At 49.6% G+C, this 24,766-nt stretch overlaps 1 protein-coding gene across 2 annotated transcripts in view; it reads right to left on the bottom strand.

The window, feature by feature from the left end:
* LOC119963862 (N-acetyllactosaminide beta-1,3-N-acetylglucosaminyltransferase 4-like) overlaps window positions 1-8,748 on the bottom strand; it is a 68,067-nt gene extending 59,319 nt beyond the window's left edge. The window contains exon 1 of one of the 2 annotated variants that reach the window (XR_005460187.1): window positions 8,692-8,748. The gene's annotated coding sequence lies outside the window, so the exon portion shown is untranslated. The remainder of the gene's footprint in view (window positions 1-8,691) is intronic. The other variant, XM_038793216.1, reaches the window with a different exon arrangement.
* Window positions 8,749-24,766: the final 16,018 nt, after the last annotated feature.

Raw genomic sequence — 24,766 nt, 5'->3', positions numbered from 1 at the left:
CCCCCCCCCCCCCCCCCCCCCCCCCCCCCCCCCCCCCAACGCGGACAAACCCCTTGAAACTCTCAGAGCAATTGCCAACGGCACTATAGATTTAGATCATTCGGGGATTTGGGCGGAGAGATGGCAGATGGAGTTTAATCCGGACAAATGTGAGGTAATGCATTTTGATGCAGGTAGGGAATATACAGTGAATGGTAGAACCCTCAAGAGCATTGACAGTCAGAGACATCTAGGTGTACAGGTCCAGAGGTCACTGAAAGGGGCAACACAGGTGGAGAAGGTAGTCAAGAAGACATATGGCATGCTTGCCCTCATTGGCTGGGGCATTGAGTATAAGAATTGGCAAGTCATGTTGCAGCTGTATAGAACATTAGTTAGGCCACACTTGGAGTATAGTGTTCAATTCTGGTCGCCACACTACCAGAAGGATGTGGAGGCTTTAGAGAGGTTGCAGAAGCGATTTACGAGGATTTTGGCTGGTATGGAGGGCATTAGCTATGAGGAGCGGTTAAATAAACTCGGTTTGTTCTCACTTGAACGACGGAGGTTGAGGGGTGACCTGATAGAGGTCTACAAAATTATGAGGGCATAGAGAGAGTGGATACTCAGAGGCTTTTTCCCAGGGTAGAGGGGTCAATTACTCGGGGGCATAGGTTTAAGGTGCGAGGGGAAAGGCTTAGAGGAGATGTACAAGAGATGTTTTTTTACACAGAGAGTAGTGGGTGCCTGGAACTCGCTGCCGGAGGAGATGGTGGAAGCAGGGACGATACTGGCATTTAAGGGGCACCTTGACAAATACAATAGGATGGGAATAGAGGGATACAGACCCAGGAAGTGCAGAGGATTTTAGTTTAGACGGGCAACATGGTCGGCACAGGCTTGGAGGGCCAAAGGGCCTGTTCCTGTCAGGCGATACTTTTCTTTGTTCTTTGCTCTTTGATAGCTAGCACGAACAACAGTGGGGAGAGGGGACAACCGTGTCTCGTCCCTGATGTGTTGGGTATGCTGGGTCTGCGCGGACTGTGTTTACCATAGCAGTGAGAGAGACAAGCTTCCAACACTTCGAGAAATGCAACTCTATTTTATTGAACTACTAACTGTTAAACATACTTAGACTGTGGGTTGACACTATGCTGAGTTGACTGGAGACCTGAGGCTAACCAGACCAGACTATCTTACTACCACATAGTGGATGTTCGTGTTGTTGCTCACGGGCTCTGGCTGTCTTAGAGGCTGCATCCCAAGAGGGTGGGAAAACTAGTGCCCTCTGGCTTTATAGTGGCCGTGTCGTCTGGTGATTGGCTGCAGTGTTCTGTGTGTTCATTGGTTATCCTGTGTGTCAATCAATGTCTGTCTGTGCACCATCATATACATGTGTGTATATTATGACAGTCTCCTGGTGCAGTCTAAAGTAGTCTGATGTTGTCCTATTCATCCTTATGCTTGCCACAGGAGCCTGATACAGCAACCTGACCCAGTCAATAAAGCCCTACCCAAATCCGAACCGTTCCAGTACCTCCCACAGATATTCCCATTCTAACTGATCAAAAGCCTTTTCTGCATCCATTGTGATCACTACCTCCACCTCCCTACCTTCCGGGAGCATCATGATCACATTTAATATTCTTCTTACATTGGCCACCAACTGCCTACCCTTAACAAGCACCGTCTGATCCTCCCCAATAACGTCCGGAAAACAACCCTCAATCCTAGAGGACAAAATTGGAGGACAGCAGCAGTTTGTCGTCCACATTCAATTGGGATATCAGCCTGTAGGACCCACACAGCTCTGGGTTCTTCTCCCGCTTCAGGATCAGTGAAATCATGGTGTGACATCGTCGGGAGCAGCACCCCTCTTTTCCTTGCCTCATTGAACATCCTCATCAACACCGGCCCCAAGAGGGTAGCACGGTGGCGCAGTGGGTTAGCCCTGCAGCCTCACGGCGCCGAGGTCCCAGGTTCGATCCCGGCTCTGGGTCACTGTCCGTGTGGAGTTTACACATTTTCCCCATGTTTGCGTGGGTTTTGCCCCCACAACCCAAAGATGTGCTGGGTAGGTGGATTGGTCACGTTAAATTGCCCCTTAATTGGAAAAAACAAATTGGGTACTCTAAATTTAAAAAAAAAAACACCGGCCCCAATATCCCAGAGAACTTTTTATAGAACTCCACTGGGTACCCGTCCGGCCCCGGGGCTTTACCCGCCTGCATGGCCTTCAGACCCTCCACTATCTCTTCCAACCCGATCGGGACCCCCAGCCCTTCTACCAGCTCCCCGTTCACCTTTGGGAAGTTCAGCGCCCCTAAGAAGCGCCTCATCCCCTCAGGCCCTGTTGGGGGTTCCGACCCATACAGCCTACTGTAAAAATCCCTAAACGCCTTATTCACTCCTGCTGAATCTCCAACCAGGTTCCCATCTCCGTCATTTACTTTCCCTATCTCCCTGGCTGTCTCCCTCTTTCTAAGCTGCTGTGCAAGCATTCTGCTGGCCTTCTCTCCATGCTCATATATCGCCCCCCTTTCTGAGCTGCTCCACCACCTGTGGTTAACAAGCCGAACTCCGTCTGCAGCCTCCGCCGTTCCATTAAAATTCCTGCCTCTGGGGTCTCCGCATCCCTCCTATCGATCTGTGGTATCTCCTTTACCAGTTGGTCCATCTCTGCCCTTTCCACCTTCTCCCTGTGGGCCCGTTTCGAGATCAGCTCCCCTCTGACCATCGCCTTCAGTGCTTCCCAGATCACCGCCAACAAAGATCAAGTAAGAGATCCAAAATCTAAACAAGCACACCTCCATCCCCCAACAGTGCAAATGTAAACCTTAACTCACTCAGCCCTGCCACTGGTCCCAAATTAATACAGAAGGCATTACAGACAGCTTCCACAAAACAAAAAACGGGAAACTTTTTTAAAAAACATGAATGTTGCAGCAAAGTTCAAAAGTTCTCAGTCCACCAGCATAGAACATAGATAGAACATCAAACATTACAGTGTAGTACAGGCCCTTCAGACCTCAATGTTGCGCTGACCTGTGAAACCACTCTAAAGCCCATCTACACTATTCCCTTATCATCCATATGTTTATCCAATGACCATTTAAATGCCCTTGGTGTTGGCGAGTCCACTACTGTTGCAGGCAGGGCATTCCACGCCCTTACTACTCTCTGAGTAAAGAACCTACCTCTGACATCTGTCCTATATCTATCTCCCCTCAATTTAAAGCTCTGTCCCCTCGTGCTAGCCATCACCATCCGAGGTAAACGTCTCTCACTGTCCACCCTATCTAATCCTCTGATCATCTTGTATGCCTCAATTAAGTCACCTCTTAACCTTCTTCACTCTAACAAAAACAGCCTCAAGTCCCTCAGCCTTTCCTCGTAAGATCTTCCCTCCATACCAGGCATCATCCTGGTAAAACTCCTCTGCACCCTTTCCAATGCTTCCACATCCTTCCTATAATGTGGCGACCAGAACTGCACGCAGTACTCCAAATGCGACCGCACCAGAGTTTTGTACGACTGCAACATGACCTAATGGCTCTGAAACTCAATTCCTCTACCAATAAAAGCTAACACACCGTACGCCTTCTTAACAACCCTCTCAACCTGGGTGGCAACTTTCAGGGAACTATGGGCGGAATTCTCTGCTCCCACGATGAATCGGGAAGGCCGTCGTGAACTCGGCCGAGTTTCACAACGGCCTCGGAGGCCGCTCCTCGCACCCTATTCACCCCCCTCCCCCAGGGGGGCTAGGAGCGGCGCTCCGTAAATCTCGGCCGCCGAGCCTTGACGTGCGGCGGCGCCTAAGTGACGTCAGCCGTTCATGCACAGGTTGGCCGGCTCCAAACCGCGCATGCGCGGCTGACGTCACGACGGCTGACGGCTCCAACCCGCGCATGCGCGGTTGCCGTCTTCCCCCCCGCTGCCCCGCAAGACGTGGCGGCATGATCTTGCTGGGCTGCGGAGGGGAAAGAGTACGTCCCTTTGAGACACCAGCCTGATGATCGGTGGGCACCGATCGCGGGCCAGTACCCTCCCGAGCACGGCCGTGGTGCTTACTCCCCTCTCTGCCCCCCTCAAGCCACAAACGAGCATTTGGCGCCCATGTTCACGACGGCGACGACCAGGTGTGGTTGCCGCCGTCGTGAACCAGTCGGGAACGTCAGGCCGCTCGGCCCATCCGGACCGGAGAATCACCAGGGTTGGCGTGACAAACGGCGAGCGGCGATTCTTCCGAGCGGGGGGGGGCGGGAGAATCGCGGGGGGTGCCAGGGCAGCGTGTCGTGAGTCGCCCGGCCCTCCTGCGATTCTCCCACCCGGCGTGGGGAGCGGAGAATCGCGCCCTATGTACATGGACACCGAGATCTTTCTGCTCATCCACACTACCAAGAATCTTACCATTAGCCCAGTACTTTGTATTCCTGTTATTCCTTCCAAAATGAATCACCTCACCCTTTTCTGCATTAAACTCCATTTGCCACCTGTCAGCCCAGCTCTGCAGCTTATCTATGTCCCTCTGTAACCTGTAACATCCTTCCGCACTGTCCACAACTCCACCGACTTTAGTGGCATCTGCAAATTTACTCACCCATCCTTCTACACCCTACTCCAGGTTATTTATAAAAGTGACAAACAGCAGTGGACCCAAAACAGATCCTTGTGGTACACCACTGGTAACTGAACTCCAGGCTGAACATTTGCCATCAACCACCACCCTCTGTCTTCTTACAGCTAGCCAATTTCTGATCCAAACTGCTAAATCACCCTGAATCCCATGCCTCCGTATTTTCTGCAATAGCCTACCGTGGGGAACCTTATCAAACGCTTTAGTGAAATCCATATACACCACATCAACTGCTTTACCCTCATCCACCTGTTTGGTCACCTTCTCAAAGAACTCAATAAGGTTTTTGAGGCACGATCTATCCTTCACAAAACTGTGTTCACAATCCCTAATAAAATTATTCCTTTCGAGATGATTGTACATCCTATCTCTTATAAACCTTTCCAAGACTTTGCCCACAACAGAAGTAGGGCTCGCTGGCCTATGGTTACCGGGTTATCTCTACTCCCCTTCTTGAACAAGGGGACAACATTTGCTATCCTCCAGTCTTGTGGCACTATTCCTGTAGACAATGACAACATAAAGATCAAAGCCAAAGGCTCAGCAAACTCCTCCCCAGCTTCCCAAAGAATCCTCGGATAAATCCCATTCGGCCCAGGGGACTTATCTATTTTCACACTTTCCAGAATTGCTAACACCTCCTCCTTATGAACCTCAAGCCCTTCCAGTCTAGTAGCCTGTATCTCAGTATTCTCCTCGACAACATTGTCTTTTTCCTGCGTGAATACTGATGAAAAATATTCATTTAGCACCTCTCCTATCTCCTCGGACTCCACGCACAACTTCCCACTACTGTCCTTGACTGGCCCTACTCTTTCCCTAGTCATTCATTTATTCCTGACATACCTATAGAAAGCTTAAAGTCTTTCTTTTTCACGAAGTCCAGCGTGTCCTCAGGCGACTCAAAATAAAAGTGCTGTTCATCATATGTGACCCAGAGACAGGTCGGTTACAACAGTCCGAACTTCACCTTTTTCTTAAAAAGGATCGACCTGATCTCGCTGAAGCCTGCTCTTCTCCTGGCCAACTCCACACTCAGGTCTTGGTAGACCCGCAGGATAATGTTGTCCCATTTACAGCTCTGTCTGCTTGGCCCACTGTAGAATGCGCTCCTTATCCAAATATATGTGGAATCTCACCACCATTGCCTTCGGGGGGTCTCCCATTCGCCGCTTCCTCCCGAGTGCTCTGTAAGCTCTGTCCATCTCCAAGCAGCTTCTCAAACATGTCCGCATTGTATGCCCCAGCGTCCACTCCTTTGGACCCCTCCGGGAGCCAACGATTCCCAAATTCTGATGGCGGGACCTATTCTCTAGGTCCTCCACCTTCTCCAGGAGCGTCTTCTGCTGGTCTCTCAGCATCCCCACCTCCAACGCAGTTTGATGTTCCTTCTTCTCAGCCAGCGCCTTCTCTACCTTCTGGATCACCCGATCTTGGGCGTCCAATCTAAGCTCCAGCCGATCGATCGATTCTTTTATCGGGTCCAAGCAGTCCCATTTCTATGTAGCGAAGCTTTCCTGAATAACTTGCATCAGCTGCTCCATTTACTGCTGGGTCGACAAGCCAGAGGTCCGGTTCTCCGCCATGCTATCTCCCGCTGCAGCTTCAGCCCAAGCCTTCTCTGTCTTTCTGTTTCTGCTTTTCCGAGCACTTCTAGTCGTTCTCTCCACGCACCGATGTGGGAATTCAGTACACAATCTCCTCTGTCATCAGCTTTTCAATTTAAGTCCATTAGAAAATCGGGGGGAAAGGTCCAAAAGTCCGACCCGAGTGGGAGCCACCAAATGTGCGACTTACTCCTTCATAGCCGCCACCAGAAGTCCTGGTCCTGAATTCTGATTAACTGACGTTTGAAAGACTCCCATATGCTGCCCCAATCAAGATTCTTCAGTTCCTGTCTAATATTGTTATAATTAGCCTTCCCCCAATTTAGCATCTTCACCTGAGGACTACTCTTAATTGTATCCAACAGTGCCTTAAAGCCTACTAAATGTTCCCAAAAAGCTTTCCTACTGAAACTTTGATCACCGGGCCAGGCTCATTCCCCAATATCATTTTAAGCAGGCCCCCTTCCCCAATTGGACTATTTACATATTGTTCCCAGAGGTGGGGGACCTAGAGAATAGTCCTGGCGACAGAACTTGAGAATCGTTGGCCTCCCGGAGGGGTCCGAAGGACCGGACGTTGGGGCATACATCGCGGATGTGTTTGAGAAGCTGCTGGGGAACATTCTCCTGACCCTTGGAGGTGGACAGAGCTCACAGAGCTCTCACGAGGAAGCAGCAAATGGGAGACACCCCCCCCCCCACCGCCCCGAGGGCAATGGTGGTGAGATTCCACATGTACTTGGATCAGGAGCGCATTGTACAGTGGGCCAAGCAGACACGGAGCTCCTGGATGCTCCTAACAAATTCTTCCTCATCCAAGCCTCCTGGCATTAATTGAGTCTCAGTTAATATAGGGGAAGTTAAAATCACCCACCACAACAACCCAGTTGTTTATGCATTTTTCCAAGATCTGTCTACATGTCTGTACCTCTGTCGAGTGACGCTAGCAAAGCTCCCAGCCAGGATATTGGTTCCCCTCCAGTTTAGGTGCAACCCCTCCTTCTCGTACATGTCCCATCTGCCCCGGAAGAGATCCCAATGATTGGGGAGGCGTGGTGGCGCAGTGGTTAGCACTGCTGCCTCACAGCGCCGAGGACCCGGGTTCAATCCAGGTCACTGTCCACGTGGAGTTTGTGTGTTCTCCCCGTGTCTGCATGGGGCTCACCCCCACAACCCAAAGATGTGCAGGGCAGGTGGATTGGCAGCACTAAATTGCCCCTTAATTGGAAAAAAAGAATTGGGTACTCTAAATTTAAAAAGAGAAAGAAAAAAATAATCCCAATGATCTAGATATCTGAGAACTCCCTCCTAAGGCAGCTGTTTAGCTACATGTTTAGCTGTACTAGCTTCCTATTTCTAGCCTCACTAGCACATGGCGCAGGGAGTAATCCTGAGATTACAACCCTAGGGGTCCTGTTTTTTAATTTACTACTTAACTCCCTGAACTCACCCTGCAGGACCTCATCACTCTTCCTGCCTATGTCGTTCATTCCAATGTGCACCACGACCTCTGGCTGTTCACCCGACCCCTTCAGAATGCCCTGTGCCCGTTCAGAGACGTCCTTGGCTCTGGCAGCAGGGAGGCAATCATACCCTCCTGGAGAATCTTTCACGGCCACAGAAGCCCCTACCTGTGCCCCTGACTATAAAGTCCCCTATAATTACTGCTCTTCTGCGCTTTGACCTCCCCTGTGGAAGAAAGCCAGCCATGGTGCCACCATTCTGCCTGTGTTGTTGTTTTCCTCTGATTGTGTTTCCACTGACTAAGTGACCTCGACCATGGGAGCATGGTTTCACAAGAAAAAGGATGACCATTAGGACAGAAATTAGGAAACATTTCTTCACTTAAAGGGTTGTGAATTCTATCTCCCCCCCCACCCACCCCCACCACCCACAGGAAATCAAGAAATATGAGGAAGAAGGTGTCAAGTGGCTCAAATGACTTGCCTCACCTGCACCCATTCCTGTTTCTTACGCTCTCAAACCACAAAAGATAAAAAGAGCCTGTCTCCATAGCAACAATCCACAACCAGGGCTGGTGAATTGCTCTTAGAAACTGAGACACAACGGCATTGACAATCATTTGATGCAGCCCTGATTTAAAGAACATGCCCTCAAGTTACAAGACAGGAAGGCGTGTGGGCAGCGAGCTTTCCACTGTGAAATGAGGCCGAACAGAATAAACAGGCGATCGTTCTCAGCCCAGAGGACAGCAGCTTTCTCTCACTTCTTCCCCCTCTCCTTTTTCCTTGGGTTTCCAGTCAGATAGCATCAACTATTAAGAAAATGCGTTCAACATCAATACAAATTTACTGGCCTCGGGGTATTAAGCTTGTCCTTTCCATTGTAGATGTTTTAAACCCAAAAAAAGCAAATTTTGACTCCTGCAGCAATTCGAATTTCTCTGTAAGCAAAGCTTTCCCTACAATTTCTCATCTTTACCAAGTAAATGATAAGCATACTCACCTTACGATGGCCACCTTCACTGCTGTCAGGTACTGCAGATTCCCGCTTCGTCCAACTGAAACTCTTTCCTTATAGCTAGCTACATTATCTTGATCTTCTGTGACGTAAGAAACCTGCCCCAGAATATTTTACACACATCAAGGCCCTAGTGCCTGCCTGTTTCCCTTTCCTTTTCAGCTCTTCTGTTTAATTGACAGCTAATTAGTTCAGATAATTGGCTTCCTGAAAAATCATCAACACTGCGTGCGCAGAATTGTGATGATGACACAAATAAAGTAAGTACTGCAATTCGTGAAGTTTATCAGGAGAACGTGGGAGTGTGGCATTGACTTAGAGGGTCAGTTATGAACCTATTGAATGACGGAGCATGCTCCAGGGGCCAAATGGCCTACCCCAGCTCCTATTTTCTATGTTTTCATGTTTCTATAATAGTTAGCGACAATTGTGAGAGAATAACACCTCACCCTGTGTAATCTTTCTTTTGAAATATAGAGCTGTGCCCGTTCCTATCTCAGAACCTGAATTTATGTCTGTCCATGGCCCCGACCAAAAGTAGCGACATGGAGAAATGGCACCTTGTACCCCTGAAGAGGCACGAACGACCCCCCCCCCCCCCCCCCCCCCCAACCCTCCCCCACCCCCTCGGCAGTAGAGACCAAATTGGAAGATAACTATACAAAGATACAAATCAGCATTTTGTTAACCAGGCTGGCCACTGGAATCTGCTCGGCTGCCAAGTCAAAGGACCCCACTTCCTTTCAATTCTTAATAGTTGAGATATTTAATAATATCGGGGACCCAACGAGGGACCTAGGGCGCGATTCTCCGCTGCCCACGACGGGTCGGAGAGTAGCGGGAGGGCCTTCCCGACATTTTTCACGACCTCACGCTATTTCCCCCCCCCCACCCCCACGGCCGCCCCATGACACGAATCGCTGCTCGCCGTTTTTTACGGCAAACAGCGATTCTCCCCTGGCCGATGGGCCGAGTTCCCAGGCCTTTGCGGCCGTTATCACGAACGCAAACACACCTGCTCTCACCGTTCGTGAAAACGGCCGCAAAGTGCCGTCCCGGGCAACCATGCAACCGATTGGCACGGCCGCACCACGGGCATCGATCGCGGGCAGCGGGTCCGAAACCCGCTCACTCTTTGTTCCTCCGCCGCCCCAGGATCAGTCTGCGGGGCGCTGAGGGGCATGACGGCCCGCGCATGCGCGGGTTTGACGCATATGCGTGATGACGTGTTCCGCGCATGCGCGGGTTGGAGCCGTCCAACCCGCGCATACGCGGCTGACGTCATCGTGCGCGTCAGCCGCTGTGACGCTTGGCGCGCGGGCTTAGTGACGGTCGCTAAGCCCGTGATGCCGTTCTTCACGGGGCCGCGCTGCTAGCCCCGACCGGGGGGGAGAATCGGGTCCCGGGAGGGGGCGCGGAGGCTGCCGTGAAACACGGCCAGTTTCACGGCAGCCTTTACGACTCTCCGCATTTGCGGAGAATCGCGCCCCATATCTCTTGTCAAAGCCGGAGTGGAGAGGTGGGAGTCATGTGTCATGGACTTCTAGCTTGTGGTGTGATGTTGTACGAAGTAAATAATGGCATGATGGGAAAACTGGTCAACTACTGGGTACAATGTAAGAAAAGCTGACTTCGCATGACCTGAATAAGATCAGATCGCATAAGATCAGAGAAGGTCAAGCTGTTCTGAAATGCCTGAGCTCCGCAAATTCTGATACTAACTCGTCATAACCCAAAGCAGTCTAAATACGACAAGATAAGGTCAGCAAGGTGATGCCTGTTTTATGATATTGCTTATGTTTGTACTTCTGATCGAATTCCTGACCAAGCTGTAGTCACGTAATCCTGATTCTGATAATGTATAAATACTGAGATAATTTTCTGTGAAAGCGCGAACTTGGGAAGGAATCCGCAGTGACATTAACTGCGCTCTGACCTCAAGTTTCAGCCATAAACTGCAGTCTGTTCGTAAATAAGTCTTATTATGTTTTCTTAACGAGCATTGTTGAATCTTTCTATCACAGTCCAGAAGCGGGAAAAATATTGACTTCTACATGTGGAATCAAACAGGTGGAACGCGTGCCTCTATCTACACTGCTTCTACTGGAACGCCTGTACCATCACCTACAAGATTAAATCATCTCTGCACATATATCTCATTGTGTAAAGTCAACACCACTGGAAATAAATAATCTAACACTAGTTTTTAGTACCAATGAAGAAAGACCTCATTTGACTCCAATTCTGGACTCTGAAGCCCACATGGAACAATATTTATTTTCTCTCCAAATCTTACTTTTCTCTATCCCTCTTTTACTCGATGAAACATACATGGAAACATACATAGAAAATAGGAGCAGGAGGAGGTCATTCACCCCATCGAGCCTGCTCCGCCATTCATTATGGTCATGACTGATCATCAAGTTCAATACCCTGATCCCAACTTCCCCCCCTCAATGTCCATGGATCCCTTTAGCCAAAGAGCTGTAAAACCACTCAACATTTTGGCCTCCACTACTTTCTGTGATAGTGAATTCAACAGACTCACCACTCTCTGGGTGAAGAAATTTCCCCTCACCTCAATCCTTATTCTCTGCCCCTTATTCTCAAACTGTGACCCCCTAGTCTGGACTCCCCAACCATCGGGATAATTTTTCTGAATCTACCCTGCTTCGAATTTTATACGTTTCTATGCGATCCCCTCTCACTCTTCTGAATTCCAATAAATTTAATCCTAACAGATCTCTCTTCATATCTCTCTTCATATGACAGTCCCGCCATCCCATTTTTGAGTGCGTGCAAATAAACCATTGTTCATCCTATGTCAACTTTGCTGTGAGGTTATTAATAGAAATTGAAGGGCAGCACGGTGGCGCAGTGGTTAGCACTGCTGCCTCACGGCGCCGAGGTTCGATCCCGGCTCTGGGTCACTGTCCATGTGGAGTTTGTACATCCTCCCCGTGTTTGCGTGGGTTTCGCCCCCACAACCTAAAGATGTGCAGGGTAGGTGGATTGGCCACGCTAAATTTTCCCTTAATTGGAAAAATTGGGCTCTCTAAATTTTTTCTTTTTTAAATTAATAGAAATTGGCTCACACAAAATTTGAGAGGTTGCGAAATATACCTTATCTTTGAAACACCCCTTACGAAGAGAGAAACAAATCAAAACAATCTTCCTGATAATGGACAGGTGGAACGAGGAGATCCTTGTGCGATTTAAATTAACCTCTCCTGTCCATAACGCAATCATTCAGAAAAAGGAATAAAATAAGGGATTGGACACAAATCAGCATTTCAGTCAACAAATAATTACAATTTTCTGAAAAATGCAGTTCTCAATTTATAGAATAAAAACGATAGGTCTTTCACACTTTGCATTTTTTATTAAAACCATTCGGCCTCTGATTAACCAGCAGCTCTCATGGGGGCGTGTGGGGGTAGCTGGGGATTTCCTTGCCTTGGGGAAATGTCCTTTCTGGGGTAGGCCCACCAAATCCCTTTGAAAAGCCACGATTGAATCTCAGGCCTCAGGCCTCAGGCAGTACATTCAGATCATTGCCATTCCCTGTATTTAAAAAAAAGTTTTTTCCTCACGGTGCCAATATTTCTTCAGACCATTAATCTTCAATAAGAATCCCTTAAACCATGACTTAACCTTAAACATGTGACGAGAGAGTCCAAAGATGTACTGGTTAGGTGGATTGGCCATGCTAAATTTCCCCAAAGTATCCAAAGGTTCGATGGCATAACAGGGATAGGGCAGGGGATTGGGCCTAGGTAGGGTGCTCTTTTGGAGGGTCTGTGCCGACCCGCTGGACCGTATGGTCTCCTTCTGCACTGTAGGGATTCTATGATTCTCTGAAATAGAGGAAACTGGGTCTGTATTCCCCAGACTTTCGAAGAATGAGAGATTATCACTTTGAAACACACAAAGCTCTGACAGAGCATGACAGGGTTGATGGTGTAGCCACCGAAGTTGGCCATTCCCTAAATACAAAATGGAGGAACGCAAAGAATACAGGATGAAATGGACAATGTTTGCAGCCCCAGCAGGCTGCCCCCAGCAGGTGTGGATTCTGTCTGCTAAGAAAGCAGACAGCACCGAAACGAACATTCCGCATACTAATGAGGCAATCTCTGGGATAATTAGCATGTTAATGGAACGATTCCAGAGACAATGGACACAATTGGGGAAGTAACTGCAACATTGTAAGGTAAGGGATACCAGACACTCAGGCACCAGCAAGGTTCGAAAACAAAGAGCCTGAAGGCCCGCCCAGTAGCTAAGGAACAGTCTCATTATTGGGGGGATTCAAACATATCGATTGGGAAGAGACCCAATCGATTCCAAGCAGGTAAGGGAGTCCGCCCAAAGGGGCGCGGACCCCCTGGGACCTATAAAAGAAAGGTCCCACACCTGGTTCAGTCTCCTGTCTCCTGTCTCCTGTCTCCTGATCCAGCCTTCGGACAGCAGCCACCAACAAGTAAGTGCCTCCCAACGACCGCTGCCAGAGATAGGCACTCCTGACTCCCTTTTTAATTGATACCAACCTGAAGTCTGCAGACCAGAGCAGAGCAAGAGGCCTTGTTCCCTGACACAGCAGTTCCTTCGAGATAAGTATTAGTTGTTTAGCGGTAGGAGTAAGTTTAATCCTTTTAGCGTGTGCATGGGTAGTTATTATAATTGTATTATAATAAACTCTAGTTGTTTGGACTTACTAATTGGTGTACGGTTTTATTGCTTTGAACTTCACCTTGAAGCTTGTGGCGGTGTCTTAACGGCACCTGGCGACTCCAGAGCTTAGAACAAGAAACAGAGCCAAATTGAGTGTTAAGCACACTCACCCAGAACGAGCAACAATGGGGATAAGATGTTTGCCCAGGCTGGTGGGTCTAAAAGCAGGAAACATAAATCTCAGCATAAGGGGTAGGTCATTTAGGACTGAGATGAAGAGGAATTTCTTCACTCCGAGGGTGATGAAACTTTGGAATTCTCTACCCCAGCTGAGGCTCAGTCACTGAACATGTTCAAGAAATCGATAGATAACTAAATTGTAATCAAGAGAATGAAGGTCGGGTAGAAAAGTAGAGTTGAGGTAGATGATCGGCCATAATTGGTGGAGCAGGCTCGGTGGCCTGAATGGCCTACTCCTGTTCCTATGATATTTATATAGGGGTACGATCAATAAGATGCAAATTGTAATTGAATTCAAATAAAAAGTTTATAAATTTGATTCTCTCCATCTATGACTGAGGTTGTTCTGCACACATCTCAAATCTGCTTTGGTCTTCTTGGCCTTGGCTAATTGGAGCATGCACAATCCTAATGCCTTTCAGATTTGTCGTTAGCTTTAATTTTTTTAAATGTAACTTAGAATACCCAATTAATTTTTTCCAATTAAGGGGCAATTTAGTGTGGCCAATCCAACTACCCTGTACATCTTTGCGTTGTGGGGGCGAAACTCAAGCAGACACGGGGAGAATGTGTAAACTCCACACGGACAGTGACCCAGGGCCGGGATTGAACCCGTGTCCTCGGCACCATGAGGTAGCAGTGCTAACCACTGTGCCACCGTGTCGCCCTTTAGCCTTGATTTTAACTTGCATTTCCAGCCCCGCGCTTTTTCATCAATGGTTGGGGTTCACGCACTTATACACAATAGGCCCTAAGCCAGTCGCATGCACCGTGAGGGCTCACCACTTGAAGGGGCCACACCACCACACCAGTGTTATGAAAACAAAGGTAGTTTGAAGGGATTTATATTTGAACATAGAACATAGAACAGTACAGCACAGAACAGGCCCTTCGGCCCTCAATGTTGTGCCGAGCAATGATCACCCTACTCAAACCCACGTATCCACCCTATACCCGTAACCCAAACAACCCCCTCCCCCCCTTAACCTTACTTCTTAGGACACTACGGGCAATTTAGCTGGTCAATCCACCTAACCCGCACATCTTTGGACTGTGGGAGGAAACCGGAGCACCCGGAGGAAACCCACGCACACACGGGGAGGACGTGCAGACTCCACACAGACAATGACCCAGCCGGGAATCGAACCTGGGACCCTGGAGCTGTGAAGCATTTATGCTAACCACCATGCTACCGTGCTGCCCGGTATTGGTATTGGTAAACATTAGAAATAAGGGATAAGAAATAATATAAACTGTAATTGGGGGATCATAAATTTGCATTTAGTGATGAGTTACTTGAGTGGCCTGGCCGACAGCCAATATTGATTCCAACCAAGGTCATATTAGACCTAATAGAATTCTTTGAGGAAGTGACAAAGTTAATTGATGAGGGAAGGGCTGTAGATGTCATATACATGGACTTTAGTAAGACGTTTGATAAGGTTTCCCATGGCAGGTTGATGGAAAAAGTGAAGTCGTATGGGGTTCAGGGTGTACTAGCTAGATGGATAAAGAACTGGCTGGGCAACAGGAGACAGAGAGTAGTGGTGGAAGGGAGTGTCTCAAATGGAGAAGGGTGACTAGTGGTGTTCCACAGGGATCCGTGCTCGGACCACTGCTGTTTGTGATCTACATAAATGACCCGGAGGAAGGTTTAGGTGGTCTGATTAGCAAGTTTGCAGATGATACTAAGATTGGTGGAGTTGCAGGTAGCGAGGAGGACTGTCAGAGAATACAACAAAATATAGATAGATTGGAGAGTTGGGCAGAGAAATGGCAGATGGAGTTCAATCCAGGCAAATGCGAGGTGATGCATTTTGGAAGATCAAATTCAAGAGCGGACTATATGGTCAATGGAAGGGTCTTGGGGAAAATTGATGTACAGAGAGATCTGGGAGTTCAGGTCCATTGTACCCTGAAGGTGGCAACGCAGGTTGATAGAGTGATCAAGAAGGCATACAGCATGCTTGCCTTCATCGGACGGGGCATTGAGTACAAGAGTTGGCACATCATGTTACAGTTGTATAGGACTTTGGTTCAGCCACATTTGGAATACTGCGTGCAGTTCTGGTCGCCACATTACCAGAAGGATGTGGATGCTTTAGAGAGGGTGCAGAGGAGGTTCACCAGGATGTTGCCTGGTATGGAGGGTGCTAGCTATGAAGAAAGGTTGAGTAGATTAGGATTGTTTCGTTGGAAAGACGGAGGTTGAGGGGGACCTGATTGAGGTCTACAAAATTATGAGAGGTATGGACAGGGTGGATAGCAACAAGCTTTTCCCAAGAGTGGGGTGTCAGTTACAAGGGGTCACGATTTCAAGGTGAGAGGGGGAAAGTTTAAGGGAGATGTGTGTGGAAAGTTTTTTACGCAGAGGGTGGTGGGTGCCTGGAACGCTTTACCAGCGGAGGTGGTAGAGGCGGGCACGATAGCATCATTTAAGAGGCATCTAGACAGGTATATGAACGGGTGGGAACAGAGGGAAGTAGACCTTGGAAAATAGGAGACACGTCTAGATAAAGGATCTGGATCGGCGCAGGCTGGGAGGGCTGAAGGGCCTGTTCCTGTGCTGTAATTTTCTTTGTTCTTTGTATTTGGTAGTTCCTGTTTTCGGCCAATATGCTGTTTTCCCTCTCTCAGCCTGTCCCCAGGAACACATTGCTACCTTTGATCCCAAAATTGTAAATGCCTGGGACCATAATTTGGGCAACGTTTGGCGAGGTTCTCCGTTGCCCAACGCCAATTTCGTAATCCCTGTTTTTGGATGCTCCGCCCCCTCCAAAACAGCATCATCAAAGGCCCTCCCCCGATGGGCCGAGTTCTCGACAGCACAGGACACGTGTGCTCTCAGTTTTCCTAATCCCGGCGTTGCAGCAGAAGACGGTGTCCAGCTCCGCCACAGTAGGGAGGTGGGAGCCGTGCTGCCGACCTGGGGGGGGGGGGGCTTCGGCGATGGCTGGGGGGGGGGGACTGGTGGGTAGGTGGCCTGGTGGTGGCGAGGAGTCCAGGGGGGCAGGTCGGGTCCACGTGCTGCCGGCGCCATGTTGTACGGCGCGACCGCTGTAGGCCATCGCCATGCACATGTGCGGCCACGGACCCAGCAATTCTCCAGATGTTTATATCGGGAAAGCCATGTATTTTACATGGCGTGGCTGCTGGCCCCTCACCGGTCGGAGGGTCGATGCCGGGGCGTCGCCGATTTTTCTGCCATAAAACTAGACACTTCCTCTGGACACAGCCTCAAAATCGGAGAATCCAGCCCCTTATTTCCCTGAGTGATTCCAAGATACATACTTTCTTTACAGCATTCAAAGCTTATTCAATTACATATTTGGATCAAAGGTTATTCAATTCCAATCATTCGAAGTTTGGTCAATTATATATTCACATGTTCAGTAATCGATCCAATTTGGCCCATTACCAATTTCACATTTAATCCATTTCCTTTTGTCATCTTCCAAACATAAGGCATAAAGTTTGATAATAATCGCTTATTGTCACAAGTAGGCTTCAATGAAGTTACTGTGAAAAGCCCCTAGTCGCCACATTCCGGCGCCTGTTCGGGGAGCCGGTATAGGAATTGAACCCGCTCTGCTGGCGTTGTTCTGCAGAACAAGCCAGCTGTTTAGCCCATGGTGCTAAACCAACCCTATTGTAGAGATATAGATATAGTAACAAAGATATATAGATATAGATATAATCGCGGGCAGCACGGTAGCATAGTGGTTAGCACAGTTGCTTCACAGCTCCAGGGTCCCAGGTTCGATTCCCGGCTTGGGTCACTGGCTGTGCGGAGTCTGCACGCTCTCCCCGTGTATGCGTGGGTTTCTTCCGGGTGCTCCGGTTTCCTCCCAGACTCCAAAGATATGCAGGTTAGGTGGATTGGACTTGCTAAATTGCCCTTAGTGTCCAAAATTGCCCTTAGTGTTGGGTAGGGTTACTGGGTTGTGGGGTGTGGGCTTGGGTAGGGTTCTCTTTCCAAGAGTCGGTGCAGACCCGATGGGCCGAATGGCCTCCTTCTGCACTGTAAATTCTATGAATAATATAGATATAGATATAGCATAGATATATAGTATAGTATAGATAATTAGTAACAAGAACAGTAGCAATAACAGCATGATGCAATACAATCCGTATCTAAATGTGTATTTCTACATTAGAGCCCCAATCCCAAATATCTTCCCACCAAGCTGTTTCCTTATTTACCTGATGTTATTTTTAATCTCCTTAGTTTCCTGTTCGACCTGAATGTATGCATTGTTTACCCATTTTAACTTCTCCAATTTCCTCAACTGTTCAGGCAAAACTTCATTTCTGTAAGGTTGATAGTCTTGCAGTTTCCTTTTATCTTTTCAGTACCATTCTACTCGACTGTTGATAATTAATGTAACCCTATTAGGTCCCAATTCAAGCTGCTACTCCAGGTGAGAAACAAAATGATGGAGATTTCCGGTTGTGGTGATGCGGTGAGTGGTGTCATACAAGCAGCTCTCGTTCAACGATGCGCTTTCGGCCCTTGTCAATTTACGGGTGTAATTTTTAAAAACAAATAAAGTCTCTCCTCCGATGCGGGGTGCCTGCAGGGGGTAAAAAAAGGTGATGCGCAGTCAATAACTACTGAAACGAGGATGTAGTCTGAATTGTAGGCTTTAATCGACAAGATGCTTCCCCAGCAGTTCGAGTACAGAAAAGGCTGGCTGCTGGGAGACACGGGCTCTTATACTCCGCCTCACTGGGCGGAGCCACCTTACACTCTGACCAATGAAATACAAACCATTGGGCCAATGAGCAGCGAGCCTTCTCCACCAATGGTGGCTTAGCACTCCCAGGTACCATAGTGCCTCTAGTCATACTACCACACAAGGCAGAAGACATCTAAAAGCTCCTCACCTGAAAAGGCAGCATCTCGTGGTGAGAGGGAGAAAAACATGGCAGAGCTCTCGGGATCGTCGACGCCAACCCAGGAGCCAACGGAGAAGTTGATGGAATTCCTTGTGGCAGAGTTCCATAAACAAAGGCAGTTGTTGGCGGAAGATGTTTCTAGAGCAATCGAGCTTGCGGTGGCCCCCCCTTCGGTTAACCTTGGACAGGGTGGAGCAGCGGATGGAGGCACAAGGCATGAAGACCCGTAAGATGGAAGAGGCGGTTTTGGATCATAGTGACCAGATTGCCTCTTTGGAGGCTGAGGTTAAGTTGATGATGGAGACCCAAAAGGTTTTAAGAGCCAAAGCTCAGGCGGCAAAATCTGCGAATTGTTGGGGTACCTGAGGGCATCAAAGGCACGGAGGCCACAGAATTCATGGCAAACATGTTTGGTAAATTAGTGTGGGAGGAGGTCTTTGCTAACCCTCCGAGGTGGACCGGGCACCATGGTCTCTAGCACATCAGATGTGCAGTGGGCAGAACAGGGCGGCACCACGCCCCTGGGGCACATGAGCAGCGGCCCGGCCCTTCCAGGCCCAGTCACCTCAGAAGATGGCTGACAACGGACCCAGATCGCATGGCTGGAATCACGGCAGGCCGCCCCCACTCCTGATGTACCATCTGGGGACCCACCTAGACTTAGTGTTAGGGCCCATAAGGCCAGAAAGTTAGGCATCATTAAATTGGCACGGGTTCAGGGCACAACATTAAACCTCTAAAGAAAGGGAAAATGCTGGAAAATCTCAGCAAGTCTGGCAGCATCTGTAGAGATCTGGGTATGGTGGAGGAGTGTGACCATACCCAGTACCTCTCCCATCACCCATGGCACCTTCCCATGCAATCGCAGAAGGTGTAACACCTGTTCCTTTACCTCTTCCATGCTTAACATCCCAGGCCCAAAACACTCATTCCAGGTTAAGCAGCGTTTCACTTGCACCTCTTTCAATCTGGTCTATTGCATTCACTTCTCCCAATGTGGTCTCCTCTATATCGGAGAGACCAAACACAGACTGGGTGATAGCTTTGCTGAGCATCTTCGGTCTGTGCGCATTCAGGATCCTGACCTTCCTGTTGCTTGCCATTTTAGCAAAAGACCCTGCTCCCATGCCCACACGTCTGTTCTTGGCCTGCTGCAATGTTCCAGTGACACGCAACGCAAACTGGAGGAACAACATCTCATCTTCCGGTTAGGCACACTACAGCCTTCCGGCCTGAACATCGAATTCAACAACTTCAGATGATCAGCCCCACCTCAACCCATTTGTTTTCATTTCATTTTAACTGTCTTTTACCATTTCTTTCTTTCCTGCACCTTTCTCCTCTTTGCTTCCCCCTTCCCCTCCCCCCACACCTACAGTTCATCCTCTGATGTTAGTTTCCCTGCTGTTTGACCGTTCACATCTTTTGTCCTCTCTGGGAACTGCCATTAACACACTTTCCCCTTGGTTTCTGTGGTCATTAGCACCCAGTTTCCCTGGGTTTCTGTGGCTATGACTCATCTTTCATTCTCACTCCACAGTATAAATATTTCCCAATCTCTCTGTCTGTTAGCTTTGACAAAGAGTCATCGGACTCATAGAATTTACAGTGCAGAAGGAGGCCATTCGGCCCATCGAGTCTGCACCGGCTCCTGGAAAGAGCACCCTACCCAAGGTTAACACCTCCACCCTATCCCCATAACCCAGTAACCCCACCCAACACTAAGGGCAATTGTTGACACTAAGGGCAATTTATCATGGCCAATCCACCTAACCTGCACATCTTTGGACTGTGGGAGGAAACCGGAGCACCCGGAGGAAACCCACACGAAGGATGTGCAGACTCCGCACAGTGACCCAAGCCGGAATCGAACCTGGGACCCTAGAGCTGTGAAGCGATTGTGCTATCCACAATGCTACCGTGCTGCCCACTCGAGACGTTAGCTATTTTCTCTCCCTACAGATGCTGCCAGACTTGCTGAGATTTTTCCAGCATTTTCCCTTTCGTTTCAGATTCCAGCATCCGCAGTAATTTGCTTTTATATTATACCTCTATATATTTGTTCCCATTAAACACCTTTTTATAATAATAATAATCTTTATTAGTGTCACAAGTAAGCTTACATTAACACTGCAATGAAGTTAATGTGAAAATCCCCTAGTCGCCACATTCTGGCGCCTGTTCGGGTACACGGAGGGAGAATTCAGAATGTCCAAATTACCTAACAACATATCTTTTGAGACTTGTGGGAGGAAAGCAGAGCAGCCGGAGGAAACCCACGCAGACACGGGGAGAACATGCAGACACCGCACGGACAGTGACCCAAGCCAGAAATTGAATCTGGGTACTGGCGCTGTGAAGCAACAGTGTTAACCACTGTGCTACCATGCCGCCCATTAATTAAGGGTCTTCTAAGGAAGAATGATCATAGAATCATAGAATTTACAATGCAGAAGGAGGCCATTCGGCCCATTGAGTCTGTACCGGCCCTTACAAAGAGCACCCTACTGAAGCCCACATATCTACCCTATCCCCATAACCCAGTAACACCCACTTAACATTTTTTGGACACTAAGGGCAATTTATCATGGCCAATCGACCTAACCCGCACATCTTTGGACTGTGGGAGGAAACCGGAGCACCCAGAGGAAACCCACGCAGACACAGGGAGAACGTGCAGACGCCGCACGTGCAGACAGTGACCTAGCCGGGAATCGAACCTGGGACCCTGGAGCTGTGAAGCAATTGTGCTAACCACTGTGTTACCGTGCTGCCACCATAGCATGACTGTGGTGCACCTGTATTAGGGGATGTACGGTAGGACCTGCACTACAGGTTCGCCGGTAGCCCTTGCCGGCTAGCTCCGCCCACAAGGAGCCGTATAAATATGCGTGTCCTCCTCCTGATCAGCCATTTCGCCAGCTGCAGTAGGAGGCCACGCATCTGACTGTAATAAAGCCACAGTTGTACCAATCCGAGTCTTTTGTGCAATTGATCGTGCATCAATTTATTAGTCAGAAGTTTCTACATTATGGACATCAGGATCAAACCAGATCGCCTGCAGCTGGATCCGCACTCCCCCAACGCCAGAAAGGATTTTAATCACTGGCTGGCTTGTTTTAAGGCCTACATCAATGCTGCGACCCCAACGCCGTCGGAAGCTCAGAAGATTCAAGTTCTATACTCCAGGTTGAGCTCCAGCATGTTCCCGTTGATCCAGGACGACCCAAGTTACACGGAAGCAATGACACTCCTAAAAGAGAACTACGTTCAGAAGACAAACACACTCTTCGCAAGGCACATACTCGTCACTCGCGTACAACTACCTGGTGAGTCGATCGAAGACTTCTGGCGGGCTCTTATCCCACTTGTACAGGACTGTGACTGTCAGGCCGTCACGGCCACTGAACATTCCAATTTCCTCATGCGTGACGCATTCGTAACGGGGATTGCGTCGGACCCCATCCGACAACGACTGCTGGAAGGGGCCACGCGCGACCTAACGGAGACAAAAACTTTAGCGCTCTCCATTACGGTCGCTACTCGAAACGTCCAAGCCTACCCCGCTCGCCGCGCGGCCCACCCCTCCTGCCCCTCCTGGACCCCGCAAATGACCCCCCCCTGGCTGGGGCGCCTCCTAATCAATACGCCTGCGCCGCCCACCATGCCACGCACCATGGGGGTCCCCGCTGCTACTTCTGCGGCCAGCAGAAGTACCCCGCCAACGCTGCCCAGCCCGCACCGCCACTTGCAAATCCTGCGGTTAAAAAGGGCCACTTCGCAGCTGTGTGCCAGGCCCGCGCAGTCGCTGCTATCGCACCCGCAATCGCCCCCTCCCCCTGGCCGAACACACAATGGGCGCCGCCATCTTCTCCTCCCGGGGCCACGTGCAACCAGTGGGCGCCGCCATCTTCTCCCCCCAGGTTCACGTGCGGCCCATGAACGCCGCCATCTTGCCCCACCCTCACAGCATGCGCACCATGGGCGCCGCCATCTTGTTCCCAACAGGTCCTCCGGACGCCGCCATTTTGTCTCCCCCACGGGACTGGAACGCTGGATCCAGGTTGCCGACGCTCCCCATCTGAATCCTCGGACGACCACCCGTAGCTCGCCTCGATGACACTGGACCAGTCCCGCCCTCACAATCTGGCCACCGCTTCGGCGACAGTGAAAATCAACGGCCACGCGACCTCTTGCCGGCTGGACTCCGGGAGCACCGAAAGCTTCATTCACCCAGGCACTGTGAGGCGCTGCTCCCTCGCGGTCCACCCCGCAAACCAACGGATCTCCCTGGCCTCCGGATCCCACTCTGTCTCGATCCGAGGGTTCTGTGTGATCAATCTCACTTTCCAGGGCGTAGAATTCAGCGGTTTCCGCCTCTACGTCCTTCCCAACCTATGTGCTGCACTATTGCTGGGTCTGAATTTTCAGTCTAATCTCCAGAGCCTCACCCTCAAATTCGGCGGGCCCCTACCTCCACTCACCGCTTGCGGCCTCACAACCCTCAAGGTTGACCCCCCCCCTCCCTCTTTGCCAATCTAACTGCGGACTGCAAGCCCGTCGCCACCAGGAGCAGACGATACAGCGCCCAGGACAAGGCCTTCATCAGGTCCGAGGTCCAGCGGCTGCTTCGGGAGGGTATTATCGAGGCCAGCAATAGCCCCTGGAGAGCCCAAGTGGTAGTGGTTAAAACTGGGGAGAAACACAGAACGGTCGTGGACTACAGCCAGACCATCAATCGGTATACGCAGCTCGACGCGTACCCCCTCCCATGCATATCTGATATCGTCAATCAGATTGCACAGTACTGGGTCTTCTCAACAAATGACCTGAAATCCGCCTACCACCAGCTCCCCATCCGTAAATCGGACCGTCCTTACACTGCCTTCGAGGCGGACGGTCGGCTCTACCAATTTCTTAGGGTTCCCCTCAGCGTCACTAACGGGGTCTTGGTCTTCCAAAGGGAGATGGACCGAATGGTCGACCGGTACGGTCTGCTGGCCACGTTTCCGTACCTGGATGGCACGTTGTGGGGGCGGGGCAAGACGTACCATCTACGGCCATGACCAGCAGGAACACGACGCCAACCTCTCTAACTTTCTCCACACCGCCACTCTCCTCAATTTTACATACAACAAGGAGAAGTGTGTGTTCTGCACGACCCATCTACCCTTCACAAATCTGTGTTGCCTATGCCGGATTAAGCTGCATCTTTCCAAATGGTCATCAATCCTATCCTTCAGGACCTTTTCCATTAACCTCCAACCATCAAAGTAAGACTAACTGGCCTATAATTACTGGGTCATTCCTATTCTCTTTCTTGAACAGAGGAACAACATTCGCCACTCTCCAGTCCTCTAGCATTATCCCCGTGGGCAGTCAGGACCCAAAGATCAAAGCCAAAGGCTCTGCAATCTCATCCCTTGCCTCCCAAAGAATCCTTGGATATATAACATCTGGCCCAGGGGACTTGTCGACCCTCAGGTTTTTCAAAGTTGCTAATACTTTAAAAAAAAAAAACATTTAGTGTACCCAATCATTTTTCCAATTAAGGGGCAATTTAGCGTGGCCAATCCACCTAGCTTGCACGTTTTTGGGTTGTGGGGGCGAAACCCACGCAGACACGGGGAGAATGTGCAAACTCCACACGGACAGTGACCCAGAGCCGGGATCGAACCTGGGACCTCAGCGCCGTGAGGCGGTTGTGCTAACCACTAGGCCACCGTGCTGCCCTTAAAGTTGCTAATACATCCTTCCTCAGAACATCTACCTCCTCCAGCCTACCCGCCTGTATCACACTCTCATCCTCAAAAACATGGCCCCTCTCCTTGGTGAACACTGAAGAAAAATATTCATTCAACGCCTCTCCTATTTCTTGGGGTTTTCCTTGATCCGACCTGCCAAGGACTTCTCATGCCCTCTCCTTGCTCTCCTAAGCCCCTTTTTTTTTTTTAGCTTATTCCTTGCTACCTTGTAACCCTCAAGTGACCCAACTGAACCTTGTTTTCTCATCTTTACATACGCTTCCTTTTTCCTCTTGACAAGACATTCAACCTCATTTGTGAACCATGGTTCCCTCACACGGCCATTTCCTGCCTGCCTGACAGGGACCTACCTATCAAGGACACGCAGTATTTGTTCCTTGAACAAGCTCCACTTTTCATTTGTGCCTTTCCCTGACAGTTTCTGTTCCCATCTTATGCTCCCTAATTCTTGCCTAATCGCATCATAATTACCCCTCGCCCAA

This window comes from Scyliorhinus canicula, chromosome 3, assembly GCF_902713615.1.
Source record: "Scyliorhinus canicula chromosome 3, sScyCan1.1, whole genome shotgun sequence".
Taxonomy (NCBI): domain Eukaryota; kingdom Metazoa; phylum Chordata; class Chondrichthyes; order Carcharhiniformes; family Scyliorhinidae; genus Scyliorhinus; species Scyliorhinus canicula.
Note: the sequence above shows the minus strand (reverse complement) of the source record. Positions and strands in the feature narration are given on the sequence as shown.